Here is a 6,000-nt window from a genome sequence, read left to right as displayed (position 1 = left end):
TTTTTGTGGGCGGGATCGTGAGATCCGAATCCAGGGCTGAGGAATGGGTTAGAATGGCTAGGCCGTCCTACCGAAATACTAGCCAAGTCAATGTAGTTGTTGAGAATGTGGTCAGGAAAATTGTTCTGGTCTATGTGTATCTCTGTTTCTTCTGACAGTTTCGCAATGTTCCATTATCTGTTAGGAATGATATCCTCATGTACAATGAAGAGCCAAAGAAACTGGCACAACTGCCTAATATCGTGTAGGGCCCCGCGAGCACGCAAAAACGCCGCAACACGACATGGCATGGACTCGACTAATGTCTGAAGTAGTGATGAGGGAATTGACACCATGAAACCTGCAGCGCTTTCCATAAATTCTTAACAGTACGAGGGAGTGGAGGTGTCTCCTGAACAGCACGTTGCAAGTCATCCCAAATATGCTCAATGATGTTCATGTCTGCGGAGTTTGGTAGCCAGCGGAAGTGTTTAAACTCGGTAGAGTGTTCCTGGAGCCCTCTGTAGCAATTATGGACGTTTGGAGTGTCGCGTTGTCCTGCTGGAACTGCCCAAGTCCGTCGGAATGCACAATGGACATGAATGCATGCAGATGATCAGACAGGATGCTTACGTACGTGTCACCTGTTAGAATCCTATCCAGACGTATCAGGAGTCCCATATCGCTCCAACTGCACACGCCCCGCACCGTTACAGAGCCTCCACCAGTTCGAACACTCCCCTGCTGACAAATTGGTTTGCGCGGTGGCGCCATTGAATTAGTAGACTGTTCTGTCTGGCGCCACCGGCTCCCGAGAGGAGGAGGCACATACGAGGGCTATCCACAAAGTACATTACGTTTTGAAATTAAAAATAAATAAAGTATTGGAATTTTTTTTATTATATACAGATGAAAGCCACACTTCAATACTACTTTTCTACATAGTTGCCATTTAAATTAAGGTACTTATCGTAGCGATGGACGAGCTTGGAAATTCCTTCGTCGTAAAATTCGGCCGCCTGCGCTTTCAAACACGTGGTTACCTCTTCTTGAAGCTGTGCGTCGTCATCAAAACGCTGCATAGACAACCACTTCTTCATTGCTGGGAATAAGTGGAAGTCGCTCGGTGCCAGGTCGGGACTGTACGGCGGATGAGGAAACAACTCCCACTGAAAAGATTCGAGAACTTCACGAGTGGCATTTGCCGTGTGGGCCTGGGCGTTGTCATGAATCAGCAAGATCTTTGAGCCCACCTTTCCCCTGCGCTGGTTTTGTATTGCTCTTCTGAGGTTGTGCAGTTTGGCAATACCTTTGAGAGTTTATTGTAGTGCCTCTTTCCAGGAAATCCAAAAAAATCGTATTTCTACCGGGTTACTGATTAACCACGTGGTTGAAGGCGCAGGCGGCCGAATTTTACGACGAAGGAATTTCCAAGCTCGTCCATCGCTACGATAAGTGCCTTAATTTAAATGGCAACTATGTAGAAAAGTAGTATTTAAGTGTGGCTTTCATCTGTATATAATAAAAAAATTCCAATACTTTATTTATTTTTAATTCCAAAACGTAATGTACTTTGTGGATAGCCCTCGTAGTTTGGGGATTGGCGGTAGCGTCGCATGGGGTGGTCATGAGGTCCGAGCAGCCAAAGCCACGAGCTGCGCAACGAGGGCCTGTGCAGCGCGAAAACACCGGAGTACTTCACGGGGGTCAGCGTCGGCTACTAGCAGCAGGCCGACATCCCGTCGCTTGGGTGGCAACATTCGTGTCGGACGATCGCTCGTGGCCTGTCTGCCCTCTTTTACCTGGCTTTCATCGGCACCACTCACAAGGGAACATCCCCATCGCACGCCCCTCAGATTTAGTTATAAGTTGGCACAGTGGATAGGTCTTGAAAAACTGAACACAGATCAATCGAGAAAACAGGAAGAAGTTGTGTGGAACTATGAAAAAAATTATTAAAATTTACAAACTGAGTAGTCCATGTGCAACATAGGCAACATCAAGGAGAATCTGATCTTAGGAGCGCCGTGGTCCCGTGGTTAGCGTGAGTAGCTGCGGAACGAGAGGTCCTTGGCTCAAGTCTTCCCTCGACTGAAAATTTTACTTTCTTTATTTTCGCAAAGTTATGATCTGTCCGTTCGTTCATTGACGTCTCTGTTCACTGTAATAAGTTTAGTGTCTGTGTTTTGCGACCGCACCGCAATACCGTGGGATTAGTAGACGAAAGGACGTGCCTCTCCAATCGGAACCGAAAACATTTGATCGCAAGGTCATAGGTCAACCGATTCCTCCACAGGAAAACACGTATGATATATTCTATACGACACTGGTGACGGCATGTGCGTCACATGACAGGAATATGTTGTCGACCCACCTAACTTGTACACTTAGCGAATGGGTAAAAAGATTCTTCTACCTTGCCCGATTTAGGTTTTCTTGTGGGTAGCTGCTCTCGCTAACCACGGGACCATGGCGCTCCTTGACTGCTAGTCTCCTTGATGTTGCCTATCTTCGCATGGACTACTCAGTTTGTATATTTTACTATTTTTTTCATAGTTCCACACAACTTCTTCCTGTTTTCTCGATTGATCTGTGTTCAGTTTTGCAAGGCCTATCCACTGTGCCAACTTACAACTAAATCTGAGGGTGCGATGGGGAGGTTCCCTTGTCAGTAACCGCTGCAGCGCGCCATGGATCCATGGAACTGCTTGCTGATAAAGGGGAGTAACATTCTGTAATCCTCGTGGTGATTTGTTTCACTCTCTACCTGCTCTCATTATTTTCTGGTTTGACCCGACCCTCAGAGTTCTACCCGGTCGACTCTCTGATCGTAAATACAGGCCGTGGTATTGTACTGAGACACTAGTTGCCGTTTAAAAATTTTTCCCGCTATTATATTACCTTTCCTTTCTGGTTTGTTAATGTTCCAGTGGGTCAGCTCCTGGTCGTAAATACAGCCGGAACAATTGTAATAAGGCACAGGTTGCTGTTAAACAAAAGAGGGACTTGTGGTTGGATTTGGCTGTTAACCGGTTCAATTCTTTGATTGTAATTGCACTTCTCAGTCATTAGGTATAATTTGGACAACCTATTGTACTAAGGTGTTCGTTTCTGTGTTTGAAAGACCTGCTCATTTTTGGTGTATTTTAGCTGGATCTTGTGGTTCCGCCGAGTGAGTTCTCTTGTAACAAGTGTTCACAAGTAAAGTTTTAAGACGTTCCTTCAGAGCGGCCTTAATGACTGACAAGCAGTTTAACTTTGAAAATATTAACAGCCAACTGTCACCAGGGCTTTAGTCAAAATAAAATTGCCAGAAGGGAGGGGGTTGGCATCCAGTAGCACCTTGGTTGCCGATTGATATTAAGAGGTTGGTTGCTTTGAACTAAGCCTTATCGTTGTCATATTGTTTGCTAATCTGTTTAACCTCCAAGCACAGGTGCGCACCTTAACCCCAAACCTTTCGACATACGGTTTTCAGATTAAAAGTAATCTGTTTTGAGTAATTGTATCACTCTTGTCATCAGTGGTGCTTATATAGTTTTCACGTGTTGCAGAAGGGCATTTAATAGGATAGACTGTCCAGCGCGGTAGTAAACACCGTTCTTTCACCCGATAACGGGCGGGCTGCAGGTCCGGCCGTCTTGTAATCATTGTCATATTGTTTGCTGTCTTGCAATACAGTACTTCAGATTTCTTTTGCAAAGATTCAGCTTATTGCTTATTCAACTTAAGGTTAAACGTCAAAAGAATTTTGAAAATTTGCCCATTTTGTAAAGAAAATTTTATGGTTAAATGCTTCGATTATCTGTAAAACAGTTTATATATTGTTAAACAGCTTGCGTGAAAAGAATTTAGCAATTCACATCTTAGGATTCCATGTTAAGATCATTTTTCCGATAGAAATTCCGTTGGCTTATTTAAATTTTACTTCGGAGCGTTAAGGTTGTGTGACGAAGTCTGGGCAATTCCATCATTCCAGTACGATTTCACATCACACACAGCGGGGTTTTGGATGGGTACCGGCCGCTTACTTCCAATAAGCGCCCACAGACGGCAGGTGGCATCACTAGCAGTGGAGGGTATACAAAGTGTGGAAACAGTGCAATCGTTGTCGTAATGCGGAGAAGGAGCGGCTTATCTTACGTCCAGAAGGGCATGACAACTGGCTTTCAGGCCAAGGGTGGAAAAATACCAGAAACGGCTCTTCGTAAACTGTTTTTGTGACACTGTGATTGAAGTATACTGTGCACTGCAAAATGGCGCTATCCGACCCAAGCACCGAGGCAGCTGTCGTGCACCATGGGCCACAAGTGACAAGGGTGAACAACATCGGAGCAAGATGTGGACTGGCGAATAGACGTGCAACTGTTGAGCAACTGATCTCCCAGATGAACCAACAGTGTCTCCTCAACATGCGTTCAGCAAACTTTGCTGCGTATGGGTCTACGCACCAGGCACCTGGTTTATGTTCCCATGCTGCCTGTTGTTCATTGGCGACGAAGGCAGGAATTTGTACGCCATTACTCCTTCTCGACGTTCACTGAGAGGAGAAGTGTGGTCTCAGATGAATAATGTTTTATGCTCCATCGGACTGAAAGTAAACACCTTGCAAGAATAGATGTAAAGTTCCAGGCCGCAGGAAGGAGCGTTGTGGTCTGAGGAATGGGTTCGTGCCGTTAGTGGCCGATCTCGTTATTCTGAAAGGCACAATGGATCGACACGAGTATGCATGTATCCTTGGGCACCATGTCCACGCCTATATATAGTTTGTTCGTCCTCGTCAAAATGGTATCTACCAGAAGGACAATGCGATGTACGGCCTAGCAATGACGACGAAGAACTGTAAGTGTAATATTACTGCGGTAGCTTTTTATCTACATCAGTCAATGTATCAATAAATGTTGATTTTTATCGAAATTCCTTACCGAATCTCGCTCCGAATGCACCATTATGATAAACATTTTTATTCGCAGGCTGTAGCAATCCAAGTCTTTGGTGGAAGATTAGCAGAAAAAAGGGATGTCACTCGAACGCAGTAAGGACAGAGTGCTCGTCTGCCGGCTGAAGGTGCGATTCTGTCCTTAAGATAATAGAAGACTTGTTATCTCATCATTATCTCAGTGAAACACTGTGATATTAGAAATCTTCATTGTTGTTGTTGTGGTCTTCAGCCCAGAGACTGCTTTGAAACAGCTCCCTATTCTGTTCTATCCTGTGCAAGTCTCTTCGTCTCCGAGTAACTACTGCAACCTACATCCTTTTGAATCTGCTTAGTGTATTCACCTCTTCATCTCCTTCTGCGATTTTTACCCTCCACGCTTCCCTCCAATACTAAATTGGAGATTCATTGATACCTCAGAACGTGTCCTTCCAACCGATCTCTCTTTCTAGTCAAGTTCTGTCACAAATTCCTCTTCTCCCCATTCCTATTCAGTGCCTCCTCATTAGTTACGTGATGTAGCCACCTAATATTCAGCATTATTCTGTAGCACCACGTTCTCTTCTTGTCTAAACTATTGATCGTCCATGTTTCACTTCCATACATAGCTACATTCCATACAAATACTTTCAGAAAAAACTTCCTGAGACTTAAGTGTATACAAGATGTTATCTATACTCGATGTTAACAAATTGCTCTTCTTCAGAAACGCTTTCCTTGGTATAGCCAGTCTACATTTTATATTCTCTCTCCTTCGACCGTCATCAGTTATTTTGCTTCCCAAATAGAAAAATTCATCTGCTACTTTAAGTGTGTCATTTCCTGATCTATTTCCCGCAGCACCACCAGATTTACTTCGACTACATTCCATTTAGCTTGTTTTAATTTTCGTTGATGTTCATCTTACATCCTCCTTTCAAGACACTATCCATTCCGTTAAACTGTTCCTCTAGCTCCTTTGCGGTCTCTAACAGAATTACAACGTCATCGGCGAACCTCAAAGTTTTAATTTCTTCTTCATGGATTTTAATACCTACTCCGAATTTTTCTTTTGTTTTCTTTACTGCTTGTTCAATATACAG

Source organism: Schistocerca cancellata, chromosome 8, assembly GCF_023864275.1.
Source record: "Schistocerca cancellata isolate TAMUIC-IGC-003103 chromosome 8, iqSchCanc2.1, whole genome shotgun sequence".
NCBI classification, from domain to species: Eukaryota; Metazoa; Arthropoda; class Insecta; order Orthoptera; family Acrididae; genus Schistocerca; species Schistocerca cancellata.
The sequence above is the reverse complement of the archived record's forward strand: the minus strand, read 5'-3'. Positions refer to the sequence as shown.